Consider the following 22,774-nt stretch of genomic DNA (forward strand, 5'->3'; position numbering starts at 1 on the left):
TTCTGCTGGAGTTTGGAAGAGTGTTGTAGTATGCGCACCCGTACGCGTACTGGAGTAACAAACTCAGCCCGGCTACTTAAGTATGCGTACCCGTTTGCATATTAGAGTGGGTTACTTTCTAAAATCGGTTGTGTACATGAACTTAAACATTTATAAAATAAGGAATGCAATATTTGCAAACCGTGGCAATAATGTTCATGAATTGACTCAAGTGAATCAAACCGATTTTGTTTCAGTTGTATTCTTGTATACTTCTATGAGAATATAGCAATTGAACGGCTCTTTAACTAGTTTCATTTGAGTCATTTGAACTAGTTATGGTTAAGATGAATATGGTTGATAGGAGAGTTAATCAAAGGGCTAACTTCAGTTAACTATTATTAAGCCAACATGGTGTATACGTTTGGGTACGGTTACATAAACCTAAATGAGGGTACATTTCATTTGTGTGTAACAAGCTAAGTTCGATCTAACGGTTGAAATTTATTAGCTTGGTTGAATCAGGTTTTTCATCTAACGATGAATAATGAATGGTTTGTTACCAAGGTAACTTAGATTGCAAACCCTGATTTGTAAACTATATAAAGGAGAACTCTAGCAACTGGGAAACCTAATCCCCACAACTTATGTGTGTTACTAGTTGCATAAGCTAGAGTCGATTCTCCTTTAACCTTAGGTTTCTATCGAGACCCTGTAGGTTAACGACTTCAAAGACTTCATTGGGATTGTGAAGCCAGACCCAACTATTTCTCTTGTAGTTGCGTGTTCTGATCTTGCCAGATTCTATCATTTGAGTACTATCTTCTCTAATATTGGCTCGATATTAATTTCTCCGATAGGCAAGATAAAACGTGATCACAAACATCTTTGTCTCATCGTTTGTGATTCCACGATATCTAGTTTCGCCATCATACGATTTAGATTATTGTGAGGTGATTGATAATACTAGGTTGTTCTTCGGGAATATAAGTCCGGTTTATCAATTGGTTCATGTTCACCTTGATTTATCAAAAGACGGAATAATAACTCTTGGGTATTTCGGTGGGAGACAGATTTATTTAATCTATAGACTTTTCTGTGTGAGACGGATTTGTTTATCAAGTCTTCGACTTTGGGTCGTAGCAACTCTAGTTGTAGGTGAGATCATCTAAGGGAATGAAGTGCATAGTATCATGCTGGGATCAGAGACGTAAGGAGCACAAATGTACCTTGAATGTGAGACTGATTAGGGTTCAACTACAGTCCATTCTGAAGTTCATTGGTAGTAGGCTAGTGTTTGTAGCGGATTAATACAGTGTGGTGTTCAATCTGGACTAGGTCCCGGGGTTTTTCTGCATTTGTGGTTTCCTCATTAACAAAATTCTGGTTGTGTTATTTCTTTTCCGCATTATATTTTGTTATATAATTGAAATATCACAGGTTGTGCGTTGAATCGATCAATTAGGAAATCCAACCTTTGGTTGTTGATTGAAATTGATTGATCCTTGAACATTGGTCTTTGGTACCGTTAAACTTTACTTCTCTAATATTCAATCGGGCTCGCAGATTTCTATTTGCTGATTACGGATTGAATTAATAGTTAGAGATAAAACTCTTGTATATACTTTTTTTTAGATTGAGTCTGAATATCTAGTTGATTCTCTAGAAATTATATTAGAGTAAGTCCTCTCAGATTTCCAAACGAATTGTTGAGTGTGGTTGTTAGACCCCCGCATTTTCAATTGGTATCAGAGCATGCAAACACTGTTAAGACCTTATAAGTCTCTGTTTGTAGCAATCTGTATTCTGAGGAACTAAGAAATATCTCACAAGACAAAGCATATTGATATGTCTTCCAAAGTTTCTGATTACACCAAAAATCTTGGGTTTGTCTCAAAGGATAACTCCTTAGTAAATTCTTCTGAATCCCGAGGGAAAAACAAGATTTGTGAGATCGTGTCTGAATCGAAAATGTAGCTCACAAGATCATTAAAAAATATGCTGAAATCATTGATTTTCAAGTTTCTAAAATCAAGACTCCTGAAGAAAAGAATGATCAACTTATTGATGAATTTGAGAAATCTCTTGAAATGATACGTGAACTCTACAGCTTCATTGAATCTCTCTCTAACAATATCGAAAAACTAGTTCAAGAAACTACTCTACAACGCAAAAAGGTTATAGTATGCTTGAAAATACTGTTAAAGAAGACTCATTTAGAGAAGAATATCTAATCAAGGCTCATTCATCAGAAAAAAACAGTTATCGTGTTGAAAAAGAGAAACTCATTGCATCCCTTCTTTATGCCCGAGAACAGTGTAACACCTTGAAAAAGGAAAACTCTGTTTTGATGAGTAAGTCATCTTCTGCACCTTCTTCTGATACTCACAAGGTTTTGCCTAGCGTGAAGAAAAGTTCTTCCAAAGAATTACCCTTTATAAATCACTTGCAAAATTTGCATGCTCAGGAAGAAATTATGGGTCAAGGAAGGCAGATTTCTAATCCACGATGTTGTTCCTTATGTGGGAAAAAGAATTACTATGCTCTTCATTTCTTTAGAAAGAAAAAAATCTCACATCTTCGTAAGTTGATTCTTTCTATTGTCAATGGAGTAAGTCATCCGACATCCTCTTCAGTGAATTTCTTCCCTACAAAAAACCAGAATTCTTATAAGGATGATCGATGTTCTAGAAATCATCACAGGACGCAAGTTCCTCTGTTTGGTATAAACTCTTGTGCAGTAACGAACATAGTTCCCTCTCTTATAAGAATGTGTCTGGCAAGTCTAAGTCAAGAAGATGGAAACCTTTTTTCTCTTCTCCTCTGGAACCCGTTTCGAGAGCACCTAAACTTAGCCCCCAGAAAAATCCTTCTGATGGATATCTAAAAAGGTTTATGGCAAATTCTTCTGGAATATTATAATCAATGGAAAGAAGGGAATACACGTTTTAGACGATCTAAAGACATGTAGAACTCTTCTCCTATAATTCATAGTGATATTACTTCTCACACCATTACCTTATTCCAGGTAATCTCATTCTTGTATCTTTCTTGAGGGTTGCAAGGATGATAATCATGGGACTCTCAAGATGTGTTGTATGTCTTTGTGCATTTTTATGTTAATTTTCTGAGTTTTTTTGATTCTGCTATTGCTCTCAGGCTCTAACTTGAGGCTTTCTCTCTAAATTATTGAGCTATGATTAACTAATTTAGTGTTTCCTTTTATTGGATTTTCTTTTAATCCATCTTTTCCATGTAACCGGTCCACAAATGTCTGTGACCCTCCTGTGTGAGTTCATAGGGTTTCCTTAATGAGAAGTCTCTTATCTTATTTACAACTACATATATATGTTCTATATTGTAGTAATCCATCCCTAACAAAAATTATATAGAGAACTCTGCAAAATCTCAAGAGATTCTGCATCATGATATGGAGGAAGATACTCAAGGACGTGAGTCGGTTCAAGAGATGGTTATTAAGAAGATGCTTGCAAGGAAAGAGCACAACTCCTGGATTGATGAATATGTTAAGGATTTAACTCGTTTTCAAGACGATTCCAAGGTCGAGTTTGCAAATCTTCAACTGCAAATAAACCAACTCTTAGATGGTCAGGCCAGAATCCTTGCTAATCAAAATATTCTGATACGAAATCAGAAGAAGCTCATCGTGGACTGTGTCAAGGCTAGACAAGTTGCTCGGCTTTTTGATCGTAAGGTTTGTGTTATAACTCACGAATATGGAGTATCTATGGTCAAGAGAATCAAGGAAATCAATGATACCTTCTATGATGGCTTCATTGAAAGGTATGAGGTTCTCAAAGAGATTTGATTGCGTCTAGGAAACTCTTATGAGAATTTTATTCTTGTTTTGTTTAGAAGGATTACTAGGGTTTGGAATAGCCAATATTGTGATTACACATAGCTATTTCCAAACGTTTTCATCTTCAATGTTTTTAGATTTATTCTAAGTTATTTGGAAGATGATTTTTGCAGTATTAATCTTTATGGTTTTATATATTGCAAATTGTTATGGGATATGTTGTTTACGTCTGTGAACCATGACTGTCCCATATTTGTTCAAAAGTCATCTCTATCATATGTCGGTATTAAAGTATTGATAAAAGATAGAATGAACTTTTGACAAACAAAAGTTAATACTTTTGTGTCATTATTGATGGAAGAAAGGATGAAATTTTGTTTACAAGTATTATGTCTGTTATATGTCAGTGTGCAAATAATGATGAAAAATAGAATGAATCCTTGTTTATTCCGCACTATTGATCTTCCCTGATCCACATCTTTATGTATGTATTGTGTTGCTCCGTAAGTTTTCTTATGTCGAGCATGGAAAATTGGATTGATCATTTTTGCGGTTGATTCGATAAAGATTTTTTAATACAAATTCATGTTTTCATGTGATTTGGTTATATCCAAAGAAATCCTTCTTTTATTGTAAAAGCAAGGTCGCCTTTGTTGTTCTTTCGGCAATGACATTCTATGGGGGAGAGTTCATTTTTGAACTTGTGCTTAATCGTCATATCTTTGTGGGGAGTGCGGCTGTGGAATATTATAGGGGTTACCTTGTATCTTTATAAACTCCTTGATGAATGCATTTAGCTTCGGCTTTATGATTGCATCTAAATTTGTTGGTATGTTATTCTCTTTTGGGAATGAAGAATCTCTACGGAAATTTCATGAGGATGCCACTAGTTTTCGTACCTTTGCCAATTTATATTGACAAAAAGGGGGAGAATTAATGTGTAGGTTCATACTACAAATGCATATGGTTTACGGATCATTATGTAAGGGGGGGTGGTTTTCATATTGAGATGATGTATTATTGACTAACGGGGAATGATACATATCACCATAGTATTGTTGTCAAAGTTGTGATACAATTGAACATTGATACCGTGTAATAATACTATGACATTGTATAACAATGAACGAGAGCACTTGTTTTCTCATTGTTATCGTTATGGATCTTCAACAACTATGATGCTGAGTTGAACACGTTTATAATCATGGAGTACTTGGAAGTGCGAAGATTTCGAGTCGTGCTGAAGATTCCAAGGAGATCAATCATTTGGATGAGAAGCTACAAAGTTTTTATTTATTTTGTAATCCATATATATTTGATAGTTTTGTCACTAAAATTGACAAAGGGGGAGATTGTTAGAGCACTGCTCGGTCGAAATCGCATGCGTTGTTATCTCAAGCATGTTTGTCAATGTTAGTGATCAAAACTATAAGTCTTGATTTCTAGCTTATTTAGATATCTCGGACTAGAACATAGATTGTGTAGTTGAGCATTAGATTTCACGACGTTCATCATTTGAAGACGAAGAACTACTAAGGGGAGCTTGTAGAACTCCATCTACAAAAGGTATGTGGAGACTGAAACTCATCTATCACTTGGAAAGTCAGTTTCTACTCTATCTCCTATATTGATACATAAGTCGTGTTACGATATAGTTTTCTATTATACACAATTGAGATTTAGAGCTGAGTTTAACTCGCTTACATATTTATCGAAATATGTGTTGGCAAGCTTTCACTTCGACAAAGTTCATCTTACATTCTTAACGAAAGTCAGAATATGATCATATGAAAATTATCGAGTAACATCTTACATGGTTTGTGTGATACAATCATTTGGTGAAGACTAGGAATGTTTCATTATGATAATTTCAATAACTTGAAAATCGCTTTGATTCTAATAGTATTGTGAAAACGACTATTGTCATCCTCTAAGAAAGTTTCAATAATTGAAATAAAGAGTTTAGAATCAAGTAACCATGTTTGGATATAAACATAGTGTGTTAATCACATTAGTGTGCAAGTCCAAAAACGGGAGCCTGAAGTATGCATACCTGTACGCGTACTGGCGGTTGCTGATGTCTGGGAAAGTATGCGTATCCGTGAAATTCTGCTGGAGTTTGGAAGAGTGTTGTAGTATGCGCACCCGTACGCGTACTGGCGTAACCAAACTCAGTCCGGCTACTTAAGTATGCGTACCCGTTTGCATATTAGAGTGGGTTACTTTCTAAAATCGGTTGTGTACATGAACTTAAACATTTATAAAATAAGGAATGCAATCTTTGCAAACCGTGGCAATAATGTTCATGAATTGACTCAAGTGAATCAAACCGATTTTGTTTCAGTTGTGTTCTTGTATACTTTTATGAGAATATAGCAATTGAACGGCTCTTTAACTAGTTTCATTTGAGTCATTTTAACTAGTTATGGTAAGATGAATATGGTTGATAAGAGAGTTAATCATATGGATAACTTCGGTAAACTATTGTTAAGCCAACATGGTGTACACGTTTGGGCACGGTTACATAAACCTAAATGAGGATACATTTCATTTGTGTGTAACAAGCTAAGTTCGATCTAACGGTTGAAAGATATTTCCTTGGTTGAATCAGGTTTTTCATCTAACGGTGAATAATGAATACTTTGTTACCAAGGTAACTTAGATTGCAAACCCTGATTTGAAAATTATATAAAGGAGAACTCTAGCAACTGGGAAACCTAAACCCCACACCTCCCGTGTGTTACTAGTTGCATAATCTAGAGTGGATTTAACCTTATGTTTCTATCGATACCCTGTAGGTTAACGACTTCAAAGACTTCATTGGGATTGTGAAGCCAGACCACAACTATTTCTCTTGTAGTTGCGTGTTCTGATCTTGCCCGATTCTATCGTTTGAGTACTATCTTCTCTAAGATTTGCTCGAGATTAATTTCTCTGATAGGCAAGATAAAACGTGATCAAAAATATCTTTGTCTCATCTTTTGTGATTCCACAATATCTAGTTTCGCCATCATACGATTTAGATTATTGTGAGGTGATTGATAATACTAGTCTGTTTTTGGGGAATATAATTTCGGTGTATCAATTGGTTCTGGTTCACCTTGATTTATTAAAAGACGGAACAAAAAATCTTGGGGTATTTCTGTGGGAGACAGATTTATTCAATCTATAGACTTTTCTGTGTGAGACAGATTTGTTTATCAAGTCTTCGACTTTGGCTCGTAGCAACTCTTAGTTGTGGGTGAGATCGGCTAAGGGAATCAAGTGCGTAGTATCCTGCTGGGATCAGAGACGTAAGGAGCACAACTGTACCTTGAATTAGCGTGAGATTGATTAGGGTTCAACTACAGTCCAGTCTGAAGTTCATTGGTAGTAATCTAGTGTCTATAGCGGCTTAATACAGTGTGGTGTTCAATCTGGACTAGGTCCCGGGGTTTTTCTGCATTTTCGGTTTCCTCGTTAACAAAATTCTGGTGTCTGTGTTATTTCTTTTTCGCATTATATTTTGTTATATAATTGAAATATCATAGGTTGTGCGTTGAATCGATCAATTGGGAAATCCAACCTTTGGTTGTTGATTGAAATTGATTGATCCTTGAATTTTGGTCTTTGGTACCGTTCAAGTTTACTTCTCTAATATTCAATCGGGCTCGCAGATTTCTATTTGCTGATTGCGGATTGAATTAAGAGTTAGATATATAAAACTCTTGTACATACTTTTCTATAGATTGAGTCTAACTATCTATTTGATTATCCAGAAAGTATATTAGAGTAAGTCCTCTCAGATTGCCAAACGAATTGTTGGGTGTGGTTGTTAGACCCCCGTATTTTCAGTAATGATCCCTACTTATGTTGGAAACTATGGTAGAAACGACCAATACCTATATGGGGAACTAAGGTAGAACCGATCCCTACATATTTTGGGATTCAAGGTAGAACTGGTCCCCATAAGAAAAACCAATGTCTCTTGTCACGTAAACTTTAGGGTTTGTGTGATTTTGGAAATTGGGTTTGCAAAAATAAGGAAGTTCAAGATATAGACATAATGAGTAATTTGAACATGTGCATAAATCTTATATTTTATTGTCCAAAGATATTCCTTGATACTAAAGGTGAGATCCCAAACTGAAATATTTGAGAATCTCTTTATTAAGATTTTAGAGTATATATGTTTTGTTTTTTCAGCAAGCAAAACATACCTTTGAAAAGATATATTAGTTAAGTATCTTGTGTGTTGTCTAATATTGAGTAACCCAAGAGGGATTTCGGCATGACAGTTGGATATTGGTTGGAATTAGACAAAACCGAATTTAGGTGCTTATTTCATATCTTGAGAATATGTTCGGTTAAGGAAATACCTTGGTGTACAAACTACCTTAGTCAATAAATAATGAAGTTTTTTCTTCTTACAAAATTATCCTGAGGTAGGCACTTCATTTTGTAGTCGTTGTTGTGGGCGACTAATATTATTACTTGTAATACTATCTTGGAGAGGATAGTAACCTAATTAGGCGAAATCTCTTATATCTGCTAGTTTAAAAACTTCTTTGGGATCAAGAAGCGTCTATATAATACCGTTAGTAGGAAAGTAAAATTGCATTGTTATTTTAGTTTTCCACTATTGATTTGGTTGACTAATGGTTTTTAAACCTTGATTGCACCTAATTTGATTATTTTTGAGAGCCTTCTATTTTGACATAAGGTGACTCAAACTAGATCAAGGGATTAATTGTAGTTCAGATTTGTTTTTATATCTGACGTTGAATTGTGAACATCTATGGTTAACAGACTCCATTATATATGTGGTCGATCATAATTTGGAATCAATTTTGGTTGTGCAGGTATAAAAAAAGTCATTGAAGATCTGAAGAAAAGAATATTTCTTATTGGTTTCGCATCTTTGTGATTTAACTTCATGCACAAACTTGATCGGCTGGGATCCGATTAGATCTCGTTTGTCTTTGATAGACGATTGATTAACTAGTCACAGTAGATAGACTAGCTATTATTTGGTGGTATTCTTCGGTATCTGAATCTCATAGTTTATATACCTAGATCTAGTTATTTCGATATTACAGATCTTAAATGATCTTACCAACAAATGAGTTCATTCGATTAACAGAAGAGCCTTTGTTGAACTCAACAAAAATATCTGATTCACTTCTTGAGATTGGAAGAGTGGTTACCAAACAGATTAGTCCTTTAATGTTTCAGAGGACGATCCAAAGAAGTTCAATGCTTGAAAATTCACAGCGGCTGAAGCAACTTAAGATACACGACTCTATCCCAGAATTCGCGTACGTTGGACAGATTGGTTGTAGGTGTAAGGATACTGAGAAAACTAGGTAACTAGGGGTAGTTTACATGGTCTCAACTATACAAAGTTGGTAATAGTCTTTGTATAGCGGCTTAATTCTGAGTATTCAAAACTGGACTAGGTCCGGGATTTTTCTGGATTTGCGGTTTCCTCGATAACTTTTACTTTCAGCAATTATTATTATTGTTTTAGTTGTAATTAAATGTAAATACACTGTACGTTAATCCAACACTTGGGTTGATCCTTATAGTTGTGTTCAGTTTCGAATAAATACTGTATACCAAGTGCATACCTTATGGTTTACTAACTTCTTAACAGTCTCTGTCTATAGTAGATCACTCAAGGTATCATACTTATAGGTTGATATCGAAAAGATTGTGGTGTACTTGGTACCCTCGTCATTTCAAAGACAGTTCATGCGGTCTCATTCCACCTTCATATACGGATACTTCTCTTGTGCCTAAAGGTGTCATCAATATAATATAAAATTATGAGGAACATTTGGTTGGGGCATGAAAATTCTAAAAAGAAAATGCATTTAAAGGGATAAAAATTTGTTGAAGAAAAGGATGTTGGGGCCTTAGCTTTAGATTTATTCAAAACCCTTATGAAGCTTAAATTGGTAAATCATATGGGGGTTTAATGAAGACCTTAACAATATTTGGGATGGTCTAATGAGAGCCAAATATTTAAGGAAATATACATTTTGGAGTGTAAGAAGCATGTCAGGTGTTCATCATGAGCTTGGGATGCTATGTTATCTTGAATGGAGGAAATAAAACAAAGTTGTTGTTGGTCTATAAAAAATGAGAAAGATATTCATATACGGAAATATCCCTGGTTGACTGAAGGAACCAGTCATTTTATTTTCTAAAAAGGACATAAGTGAGCACAACAATGTCAAGTATGTGTGCGAGCTGTTTCTAAATGGCACCAACATGTAGAATAAGGAACATACACGCAAGTTAGTTCCTTCTCACATTGGTAACTAAATTCTCAGCATATTCATACAAATCAATAAGATCAACATGTTGAAAAATTTCCTTGGAACCGATACACTAATTGGTCTTTGTCGACCAAGTATTACGACAACCTTTTTCTCATACTCTCACACAAGACATTTAATGAGAATTTTCGAGAATTCACTGACGTAGAGTTTCTCCAAAGGTTGATGTGCTTATTTCATATGTGTCAACATTATCTTGACTTTCTCTTAGTAAAAACTCTCTTGTATAGATATAAATTCCTAGATATTGGGAACTAAAAAAATTAATCTCCAACCTAAATCAATTTTAATCTTTTGTTTCTTAAGTGTCATTTAATAATTGGTTAACAATCATTCTATATTTATTTTATAACTTATTTCACTAACATAAAAATGACTAGAATAGGAAGACATTGTCAAGGTGAATGTCTAAAACTAGACATTCACCTTGACAATGTCTTCCCAAAATTAAGCCACGTCACTTTAAGAAGTTAAGGTTGAGAAGGGTTTTAGAGAAAATTGTTGTGTATCCTATGTGGATTTAGATATTTATCCTCACACACATTTCATTGGAGAAACTCTTAGCCTAAGAATTCTTATTTTTAAGTAGAAAGTAATTAATCATAAATACCTCTCTCCACTAATATTGGAACTTCCATTGATAGGGTCAACGTAGAGTGCATACTATGCAACAATGCTCCAGAAGCTCTCCACCTATTGTTGTTCTGCCCAATATATAAGATGGTTTATTCAGCTCCCTGAACTTCATGTCTGATATGAACTCTTATTTTACGGTTAGGAATGGTATGTATAATTGGTTAAATGAGTCAGACAGTTTTATGTTTCAAGGGAGGTGCTTGTCTTTTTTGGGCCATCTGTAAGGCCATAAATGCATTTTTAATCACGAAACACACTTTGCAACCACAATTAATGCTGCTTATTGGCTTAAAGTCGGTGATCTTTCCAACAACGCCAGCCCTGACTGTAATATGCTTGTCGAAGATAAATGAAATCCTCTTAGTGAAATTTTTTATTCTCTAATTATGTTAACGGGGCCTTCTCTAATATCGTTGTTCTTGGGTTGTATCGTTAGAGACCATCTTGCTAAATTCAAGGGTAGTTGTACTTAGGTTTTCAAATTTCAAACCCTCACGAAGCTGAAATATTTTCTGAAGGTAAAGACATTATTCTTGGAGGTTTTTTCCTCGCATCACTCAAATTAAACAACGATAGACGCATTTTCTTCGAGCGGGTTCAATTTCATCAAGGAAGGTGCAACTCTGTGGCCCATAACCTTGCTTAGAACTAGTAATTAGGGCCAAAGTTCGCGAGTTGACCCTAACTCATTCCGTTGTGACATGTTGACTAAACGGGCCGAGTTAGGGTTGGTATGTACGAATTTGTTAAGAAAATAATCGTATTAGCATCAAACCTAGGTAACCCGCTAGTAGCTCAGATGTTTCTTTAAATTTTTAGTTTTAGAGTTTCTAGGGAAAAATTTGTTACCGCATGCTTCACAAGTTAACCAAGTATTTTATAATTTATATATTATCAAAATGAATAAGTTCCATTAGATTATATTTCACCATCGCTTTATAACTAGAGATCGGTTATATACTATGCATCTTCAAAAATTAAGTTAATTTTAGACATTAATAAGTAATGTACCATACAATATCTGCCAAGTTTAGATTGACATGGGGATGTACGGGAGTAACTAGATATAGTGATTCAAACACCATAGTCGTCCTTATAAATTAATCAAGAGATATCAAATCTTAAATGCGTAGATTGTAATCGTAAATTTGTTATTGCGCTTACAAAGGTAGAGATAGAAATTGATATGAGAGCAACATATAAATATATATATATATATATATATATATATATATATATATATATATATATATTGTTAGAGCATTGCTCTGTTGAACCCACCAAGCGTTGGTATGTCAAGTTTGGTTGTCATATTTTAGTATCAAAACTTAATTAGAGTCACTTGATTAAATGTACTAGAATCAACTTCCTTTAGGTTAGACTAGAAAGTATAGGAAGATTGAGACATACAAGTATTAATCTGAAGACTTGAAGATCGTGAAGACGTATTGACTACGATGAAGACATCATCCTTCCACTTGAGGTTAGTGATACTAACTTGACTTGTTTCCATTCCAATCGTTAATTTCAAGTCGTTTAAGATTGAAAGGTAACATGCAAGGTTATATTTAATCCTCTAGTATTAGACTTGATCATTTTATAATAATCAAAGTGTCAAGGAAGAATATGTGATTACGAAGTATAATGTTTATCTTTTGAACTTCATAAATACGACATCGACATAATCTACGTAACTCGTTACTTGATTGTGTATTGGATATGGGTGTACTTTCATCCTAGGAAGATATGTTTGATTATATATGTTTATAGGAAGTATATATATGATTTTTTTTTTCGTAATCGAAAAGAAATCAATAGGCGTTTTTGTCTGGTTTTTAATGAAGATCTATTGGATGACTAATATTTCGAACCTAGGTAAGAACTTTGGTGGAACCACTTGACTTATGTTGAGAGTTATGGTAGAACCGATCTTTACCTAGTTTGGGATACACGGTAAAACTGATCGTAACTTATGTTGAGAGTCTTGGTAGAAGCGATCTTTACCTATATTGGGATACATGGTAGAACCGATCCTATCTTGTGTTGGGAGCCGTGGTTGAACCGATCCTTACCTATATTGGGAACCTTGGTAGAACCAATCCTAGTTGTTGTTGGGAGTCATGTTAGAACCGATCCATACCTACATTTGGAGACTTGGTAGAACCGATTTTAATCTATGTTAGGAGTCATGGTAGAACCGGTCCCAAAAGCAAAACCAATTTCCAACATTCACATATTACTTAGGGTTTAGTGCGAGTTTGGAATTAGGGTTTGCTAAATAGGAAAATTTCAGATGTCGACATAATTTGAACATGTACATAATTCTTATCTTTTATTGTTCAAAGATATTCCTTGGTACTCAAGGTGATCCCAAACTTAAATATTGAGAATCTTTTAAATAATATTTTTGATTTTTATGTTTTTGATTTTTCAGTAATCAAAACATATCTCTTAGAAAGTTATGTTAGTTAACTGCTAAACTAATATTATATATTTTCTAATAAGAGATTTCAGAATTACAGGTTGGCTATTAGTTGGAAATATGAAAAACCGAAAATAGGTACTTATTGCATATCTTGAGAATATTTTTGGTTTTGGAATTTACTTGTTGTTCAAACAACCTTGGTTTATAAATAGTTGAGTTTGCATTTCTTGGAAACTATCCTAAGAGCCAGGCAAACATCATTCATGTTGTTTCTGGTGGAGCCGTCTATCCAGAAATGATGGTAACCTAATGTACTAGGGTAAAAACTGATCATGGAGAAAATGGTAAATTAGGTATCCCGGTGAGAATCAAATCTGAACCCTAAACAAATGTACCACACATGAGTACTTTAGATTCGAGAGATAAATCTGTACAATCCTGACCTAAACCAAGAAATGGTCGTTCTAGTCTTGCTTCAGTTACAAAATGAAGGAGAAGGGTTGATCTTAGGGAGGAAAGCAAAGAAAGTGTTGAGATCAGAATAATGAATTATGTGAAGTGTAGTTTTATGACTTGTATCAGAATGTAGAATTTGCTTGCAAACTACAAGCTATGAATCCTGGATGGTTTCTGAATACTTGTGTTGATAACTGATGATGTTGGTTAAAATAGATTGAAAAATCTATTTATACAAGTCATAGTCGAACACACTGATCTCGTTGGAAGTGGGAGTTGTGAAGTAGTGAAGATCATGTGTGAATGGTGAAAACCGCGTATTATGGTTATAGGAAGACTGGACGGTTTGTACTCCCACTACTCCTCTACCTATCGCTTATCCGCTATTCCAGACACTTTCTCTTAATATGCTTGTTGCACGCCGCACGCTGTAAACCGCCAGACCAATGCCCTGATGTAATCCCCCAGTTTGTGACACGTTTGATGTCTCGACTATTTTTGTAGAAAATAGCAATTAGTCATGACTGGCATGATTTAAATTACTAAGGCTTCCAGGTAAAAAACCTACTCGTGTAATTTGTGAAAATGCGGGGGTCTAATAACCACACCCAACAATTCGTTTGGCAATCTGAGAGGACTTACACTAATATACTTTCTAGAGAATCAACTAGATGGTCAGACTCAATCTAGAGAAAAGTATACACAAGAGTATTATATCTCTAACTCTTAATTCAATCCACAATCAGCAAATAGAATTCTGCGAGCCCGATTGAATATAAGAGGAGTAAACTTGAACGGTACCAAAGACCAATGTTCAAGGATCAATCAATTTCAATCAACAACCAAAGGTTGGATTTTCTAATTGATTCGATAAACCGCACAACCTGTGATATTTCAATTATATAATAAAATATAATGCGGAAAAGAAATAACACAGACACCAGAATTTTGTTAAAGAGGAAACCACAAATGCAGAAAACCCTCGGGACCTAGTCCATATTGAACACCATACTGTATTAAGCCGTTACAGGCACTAGACTACTACCAATGAACTTCGGACTGGACTGTAGTTGAACCCTAATCAATCTCACACTGGTTCAAGGTACAGTTGCGCTCCTTACGTCTCTGATCCCAGCAGGATACTACGCACTTGATTCCCTTAGATGATCTCACCCACAACTAAGAGTTGATACGACCCAAAGTCGAAGACTTGATAAACAAATATGTCTCACACTGAAAAGTCTATAGATTGAATAAATCTATCTCCCATATAAATACCCAAGAGTTTTTGTTCCTTCTTTTGATAAATCAATGTGAACAAGAACCAACTGATATACCGGACTTATATTCCCGAAGTACAACCTAGTATTATCAATCACCTCATAATAATCTAAATCGTATGATGACGAAACTAGATATTGTGAAATCACAAACGATGAGACGAAGATGTTTGTGATCACCCTTTATCTTGCCTATCGGAGAAATTAATCTCGAGCAAACCTTAGAGAAGATAGTACTCAAACGATAGAATCGGGCAAGATCAAAACACACAACTACAAGAGAAATAGTTGGGTCTGGCTTCACAATCCCAATGAAGTCTTTCAAGTCGTTAACCTGCAGGGTATCCATAGAAACCTAAGGTTAAAGGAGATTCGACTCTAGTTTATACAACTAGTAACACACATGAGGTGTGAGGATTAGGTTTCCCAGTTACTAGAGTTCTTCTTTATATAGTTTTCAAATCAGGATTTGTAATCCAAGTTACCTTGGTAACAAAGCATTCATTATTCACCGTTAGATGAAAAACCTGATTCAACCAAGCTAATATCTTTCAACTGTTAGATCGAACTTAGCTTGTTATACATAAATGAAATGTACCCTTATTTAGATTTATGAACAATACCCAAACATGTACACCATGTTGGCTCAACAATAGTTAACAGAAGTTAGCCATATGATTAACTCTCATATCAACCATTTTCATCTTAACCATAACTAGTTCAAATGACTCAAATGAAACTAGTTAAAGAGTCGTTTCAATTGTTATATTCTCATAGAAGTATACAAGAACACAACTGAAACAAAATCGGTTTGATTCACTCGAATCAATTCATGAACATTATTGCCACGGTTTGCAAAGATTGCATTCCTTATTATATAAATATTTGAGTTCATGTACACAACCGATTTTAGAAAGTAACCCACTCAAGTACGCAAACGAGTACGCATATTTGAGTAGCCGGACTGAGTTTGGTTACACAAGTACGTGTACGGGTGCGCATATTACCACACTCTTCCAAACTCCAGCAGAAATTCACGGACGTGAACTTTCCTCAGGCTCCCGGATTTGGAGTTGCACACTAATGTGATTAACACACTATGTATATATCCAAACATGGTTACTTGATTCTAAACTCTTTATTTCAATCATTGTAAGTTTCTTAGAGGATGTTATATAGTTGTTATTCACAAAATTATTTTTCATCAAAGCGATTTTCAAGTTATTGAAATTATCATAATGAAACATTCCAAGTCTTCACCAAATGATTGTATCACACAAACCATGTGGGATGTTACTCGACAATTTTCATATGATCATACTCGGACTTTCGTCACGAATATAAGATGAACTTGGCTGAAACGAAAGCTTGCCAACACATATTCCGAGAAATATATAAGCGAATTAAACTTAGCTCGAAATCTCAAATGTGTATAATAGAAAACTATATCGTAGCACGACTTATGTCTCAATATAGGAGATATAGTAGAAATATACTTTCCAAGTGATAGATGAGTTTCAGTCTCCATATACCTTTTGTTGATGAAGTTCCACAAGATCCCCTTAGTAGTTCTTCGTCGTCAAATGATGAACGTCGTGAATTCTAAAGATCAACTACACAATCTATGTCCTATTCCGAGACATCCAAATAGGCTAGAAATCAAGACTTATAGTTTTGATCACTAACATTGACAAACATGCTTGAGATAGCAACGCATGCACGTTCGACTGAGCAATGCTCTAACAATTTCCCCCTTTGTCAATTTTAATGACAAAACTATCAATACATATGGATTACAAAATAAATAAAAACTTTGTAGCTTCTCATCCAAATGCTTGATATCCTTAGCATCTTCAACACGACTCGAAATCTTCGTCACTTCCAAGTACTCCATGATTCTAAACGTGTTCAACTCAGCATCATAGTTGTTGAAGATCCGTAGCAATAACAATGAGAAAACAAGTGTTCTCAATCATTGTTATATAGTGTCATAGTATTATTACACAACACCAAAGTTCAATTGTATCACAACTTTAACAACAATACTATGGTGATATGTATCACTCCCCCTTAGCCAATACATCATCTCAATATAAAAACCACTCCCCCTTACATAATGATCCGTAAACCATATATATTTGTAGTATGAAACTACACATTAATTCTCCCACTTTTTGTCCATAAAAATTGGCAAATGTAGGAAAACTAGTGGGATCCTCATGAAATTTCCATAGAGATTCTTCATGACCAAAAGAGAACAACATAATTTAGATGCAATCATAAAGCTGAAGCTAAATGCATTCATCAAATAGTTTATAAAGATACTAGATAACCCCTATAATATTTCACAGCCGCACTCCCCAGAAAGATTTGGCAATTAAGCACAAGTTCAAAAAGAACTCTCCCCCGTAAAATGTCATTCCCGAAAGAACAACAAAGGCGACCTTGTTTTTACAAGAAAAGAAGGATTTATTTGGATATAACCAAATCACATGAAAACATGAATTTGAATCCAAAAATCTCAAGTGAATCAACCATCAAAAATGATCGATTCAATTGCTCATGCTCCACATAAGAAAAACTTACGGAGCAACACAGTAAATACACAAAGATATGGATCATGGAAGATCAATACTGCGGAATAAACAAGAATTCATTCTATTTTTCATCCCTATTTGCACAATGACATATAATAGACATAATCCTTGTAAACAAAACATCATCCTTTCTTCCATCAATATTTGCATAATGAAATAAAAGGATTAACTTTTATATTGTCAAAAGTTCATTCTATCTTTTATAAATACTCTCATATCGACATATAATAGAGATAACTTTTGAAAAAATATGGGACAGTCAAGGTTCACGGACGTAAACAACATATCCCATAACAATTTGCAATATATAAAACCATAAAGATTAAAATTGCAAAAATCATCTTCCAAATAACTCTAGAATTTAAATCAATAAATCTTAAAACATTGAAGATGAAAACGTTTGGAAATAGCTATGTGTGATCACAACAACGGCTATTCCAAACCCTGGTAATCCTTCTAAACAAAAACAAGAATAAAAATTCCCATAAGAAGTTTCCTAGGCAAAATCAACACAAGAGTATATTCAAAACCAAAACTCTTAACACAATTGATAAGACATGGAAAGACTAAACGCCATCTTCATCATCAGAAACCATAAGAGTGGCTTGAATTTTATCCATGTCATCCTTGATATTCGGAAACTTAGTAGCAATTACAAGTAATTGTTCTCGTACACACTTTACTTTGGCACCAATCTTACAAACATATTTGTGAATTCGATGAAGAAGATTCGTGGAGGAGGAATCACATGAGCCATCAAGTGTGTTACTTCTTTGTCTCTTGCACACATTTTCCGTCATCCGATTAAACGTACAAGGGCGAACTAGCTTGGGAGAACCAATGGAGTTCCCCATCGGATTTATAGAGAAGGTGCTACAAATTCGCCTAATCAAGCAAGGAAATCCTAACTTCTTGTTGGTAGAAGTCATCAACAACATTTGATATATGATAAATCCACAAATGTCGAGACTTTGAGATTCCAACACAAGAAAATAGACCAATTCCGCAAACTCACGACTCCAACGAGAATTATTAATCGTGGAGGGACAAAGATTATATATTCCAAGTTTACCAAAGGACATCAAAGCAATACTAAGATCATTAGTAGGGAACTTTCCTTCATTCCAAACAATACTGTTACCACGTTGACCAATGGAGATGGTTTCATAAGAAGGACGTTCATGACAAGGTCTTGGAATGCAAAAATTCCCAAGGGGAATATTAGTAATACTTGAAATTGACTCTCTAGTTACATGAATCCTTTGTCTATTAACCATGGTCTTGAATTCCATGTCATTATGATTAACATCGTGTATGTTCGCATAGAAGATTCTTGTAAGAGAGTCAAAACCTTCACCAAGACCATCAAAGATGTTTCCAAGCTTGAATTTTTCAAAACAAATTAAATCCTCCTTATGTCCACTAGTGAAATCCAATTTTTTTTCAAGAATAAATCCATTTGATGAAATTCGTTCAAAAACTTGACCACAAAAATCATTGACAAATCTAATCCTAAGAGAATTTTGATCTATAGGCAAATTCAAGCTAGAAGATGAAGAACCCAATTTTTTTGAAATTCCTTTTGAAGCCTTGAAATTCATCATGAGATCTAGAAATTGGAAGAAAGAAGTAGAGAATACTTACTTGGAGTGGACCTTGAAAAACCCTTTTTCTTATTTTTCTCCAAAGGTGTTTTAATGGAAGAAATACATGAACCCTAGAACGTTCACGTACGCGGACAAGATGGGAGGAGGAAGTAGGTATGCGTACCGCTCCTTTTTATACCCAAAAATGGGCTTGGACCTGTTTCTGAACCGCGACCCACAAAAGGAAAGTAGGATTTCTTGGGTGTTTAAACACCAAGGTTATGAACCACGTACATGTACACAGACGTGAGAAAAGATGGTGCGGTAGAAAGCAAATTGTTAATCATAGTACAGACAAATCAAACTGTTTCTTGCCCTATCTCAAGATATATATAGATGGGGTGATGCCAAACATGTTACCAAGTGGCAAGATGTGCAGAGAGACTCTCATGTACCATCTGGTTGATATTTGAGGACAATACTAGTGATATGATAATCTGGGTTAACAGAGCTTTCTAACTTCCTTTTCATATGATTGGAAGGAAGATTTTCCCGATAGCCTGAACCTGTATCAAAAACACAAGACCCGTTATATTGGACCTACTCGTGTTCTCAACAAGTTTAGTTCGTACATCATGATTTGACATGTACAGAACTTTCATCGGGGCGATTCTTATTTTAATCGAATTAAGTTTTTCTAAGAATCTAAAAACGTTTTCAAATGCTCTAAATAGATCTTTGTCAATAGATCCATCATGATGGTATTCCTCAAAAATATTAAGAGTTAATCTAGTGAGATTCCAAAATATTGAGCGTAAAGAACGTTTTCTCGACTTTCCTTTCTTAGAAGAACATTTAATTTTTCTTCTAGATTGTTTCTCATCATCTAAGTTTTCCAAAACCTTAGATGGAGCGATATTTTCACGAGGACCAATTTGTCTAGTCCATAAGAATCTCTGAACAATCTTTAAAGGATTCTGGCGTGCGTTACAGATGCCAAGAGCAAGTTTCCCAAAGAAATTTCCCATGAGGACAAACTTTAGGATCAGTCAAACACAAACTTATTAGTTTTATAGTGTTTGCCTTCTCTGATACCAATTGAAAATGCGGGGGTCTAACAACCACACCCAACAATTTGTTTGGAAATCTGAGAGGACTTGCTATAATATACATTCTAGAGAATCAAATAGATAGTCAGACTCAATCTAGAGAAAAGTATATACAAGAGTATTATATCTCTAATTCTTAATTCAATCTGCAATGCGAGCCCGATTGAATATAATAGGAGTAAACTTGAACGGTACCAAAGACGAATGTTCAAGGATCAATCAATCTCAATAAACAACCAAAGGTTGGATTTCCTAATTGATCGATAAAACGCAAAACCTGTGATATTTCATCACATAACAAAATATAATGCGGAAAAAAAATAACACAGACACCAGAATTTTGTTAACGAGGAAAACGCAAATGCAGAAAAACCCCGGGACCTAGTCCAGATTGAACACCATATTGTATTAAGCCACTACAGACACTAGCCTACTACCAATGAACTTCGGACTGGAATATAGCTGAACCCTAATCAATCTCACACTGATTCAAGGTACAGTTACGCTCCTTACGTCTCTGATCCTAGAAGGTACAGTTACGCTCCTTACGTCTCTGATCCCATCAGGTACAGTTACGCTACAGACACTTGATTCCCTTAGCTGATCTCACCCAAAACTAAGAGTTACTACGACCCAAAGTCGAAGACTTTATAAACAAATATATCTCACACAGAAAAGTCTATAGATTGAATAAATCTGTCTCCCACAGAAATACGCAAGAGTTTTTGTTCCGTCTTTTGATAAATTAAGGTGAACATAAACCAATTGATAAACCAGACTTATATTCCCGAAGAACATCCTAGTATTATCAATCACCTCACAATAATCTAAATCGTATGATAGCAAAACTAAATATTGTGGAATCACAAACTATGAGACGAAGATGTTTGTGATCACGTTTTATCTTTCCTATCGGAGAAATTAATCTCGAGCAAATCTTAGAGAAGATAGTACTCAAACGATAGAATCGGGAAAGATCAGAACATACAACTACAAGAGAAATAGTTGGGTTTGGCTTCACAATCCCAATGAAGTCTTTCAAGTCGTTAACCTACATGGTCTCGATAGAAACCTAAGGTTAAGGGAGAATCGACTCTAGTTTATGCAACTAATAACACACATGAGGTGTGGGGATTAGGTTTCCCGGTTGCTAGAGTTCTTCTTTATATAGTTTTCTAATGAGGATTTGTAATCCAAGTTACCTTGGTAACAAAGCATTCATTATTCACCGTTACATGAAAAACCCGATTCAACCAAACTAATATCTTTCAACCGTTAGATCGAACTTAGCTTGTTATACACAAATGAAATGTACCCTCATTTAGGTTTATGAACCGTACAAATGTGTACCTCATGTTGGCTCAACAATAGTTAATCGAAGTTAGCCATATGATTAACTCTCATATCAACCATATTCATCTTAACCATAACTAGTTCAAATGACTCAAATGAAACTAGTTAAAGAGTCGTTCAATTTTTATATTCTCATAGAAGTATACAAGAACACAATTGAAACAAAATCGGTTTGGTTCACTCGAATCAATTCATGAACATTATTGCCACGGTTTGCAAATATTGCATTCCTTATTATATAAATGTTTAAGTTCATGTACACAAACGGGTACACATATTTGAGTAGTCGGACTGAGTTTGGTTACGCCAGTACGCGTATGGGTGCGAATAGTACTACACTCTTCCAAACTCCAGCAGAAATTCACGGACGTGAACTTTCCGCCAGTATGTGTCCGAGTACGTATACTTTCCCATACATCAACAACCGCCGGTGCGCGTACGGGTACGCATACTTCAGGCTCCCGGTTTTGGAGTTTCAAACTAATGTGATTAACGCACTATGTATATATCCAAACATGGTTACTTGATTCTAAACTCTTTATTTCAATCATTGTAACTTTCTTTGAGGATGTTACATAGTTGTTATTCACAAACTATTTTTCATCAAAGCGATTTTCAAGTTATTGAAATTATCATAATGAAACATTCCAAGTCTTCACAAAATGATTGTGTCACACAAACCACGTGGGATGTTACTCGGCAATTTTCATATGATCATATTCGGACTTTCGTCACGAATGTAAGATGAACTTGGCTGAAACGAAAGCTTGTCAACACATATTCCGAGAAATATATAAGCGAGTTAAACTCAGCGCGAATTCTCAAATGTGTATAATAGAAAACTATATCGTAACACGATTTATGTCTCAATATAGGAGATATAGTAGAAATAGACTTTCCAAGTGATAGATGAGTTTCAGTCACCACATACCTTTTGTTGATGAAGTTCCACAAGCTCCCCTTAGTAGTTCTTCATCATCAATGATGAACGTCGTGAAGTCTAAAGCTCAACTACACAATCTATTTCCTAGTCCTAGACATCTAAATAGGCTAGAAACCAAGACTTATATTTTTGATCACTAACATTGACAAACATGCTTGAGATAGCAACACATGGGATTTCTACCGAGCAATGCTCTAACAATTTGATTTACTTGGATGAGATCCGTAAGTGGCAAGTCAAATTACGAATGAGACTCGACGTGAGCCA

This window comes from Papaver somniferum, unplaced genomic scaffold (genome assembly GCF_003573695.1).
Source record: "Papaver somniferum cultivar HN1 unplaced genomic scaffold, ASM357369v1 unplaced-scaffold_99, whole genome shotgun sequence".
Lineage (NCBI taxonomy): Eukaryota > Viridiplantae > Streptophyta > Magnoliopsida > Ranunculales > Papaveraceae > Papaver > Papaver somniferum.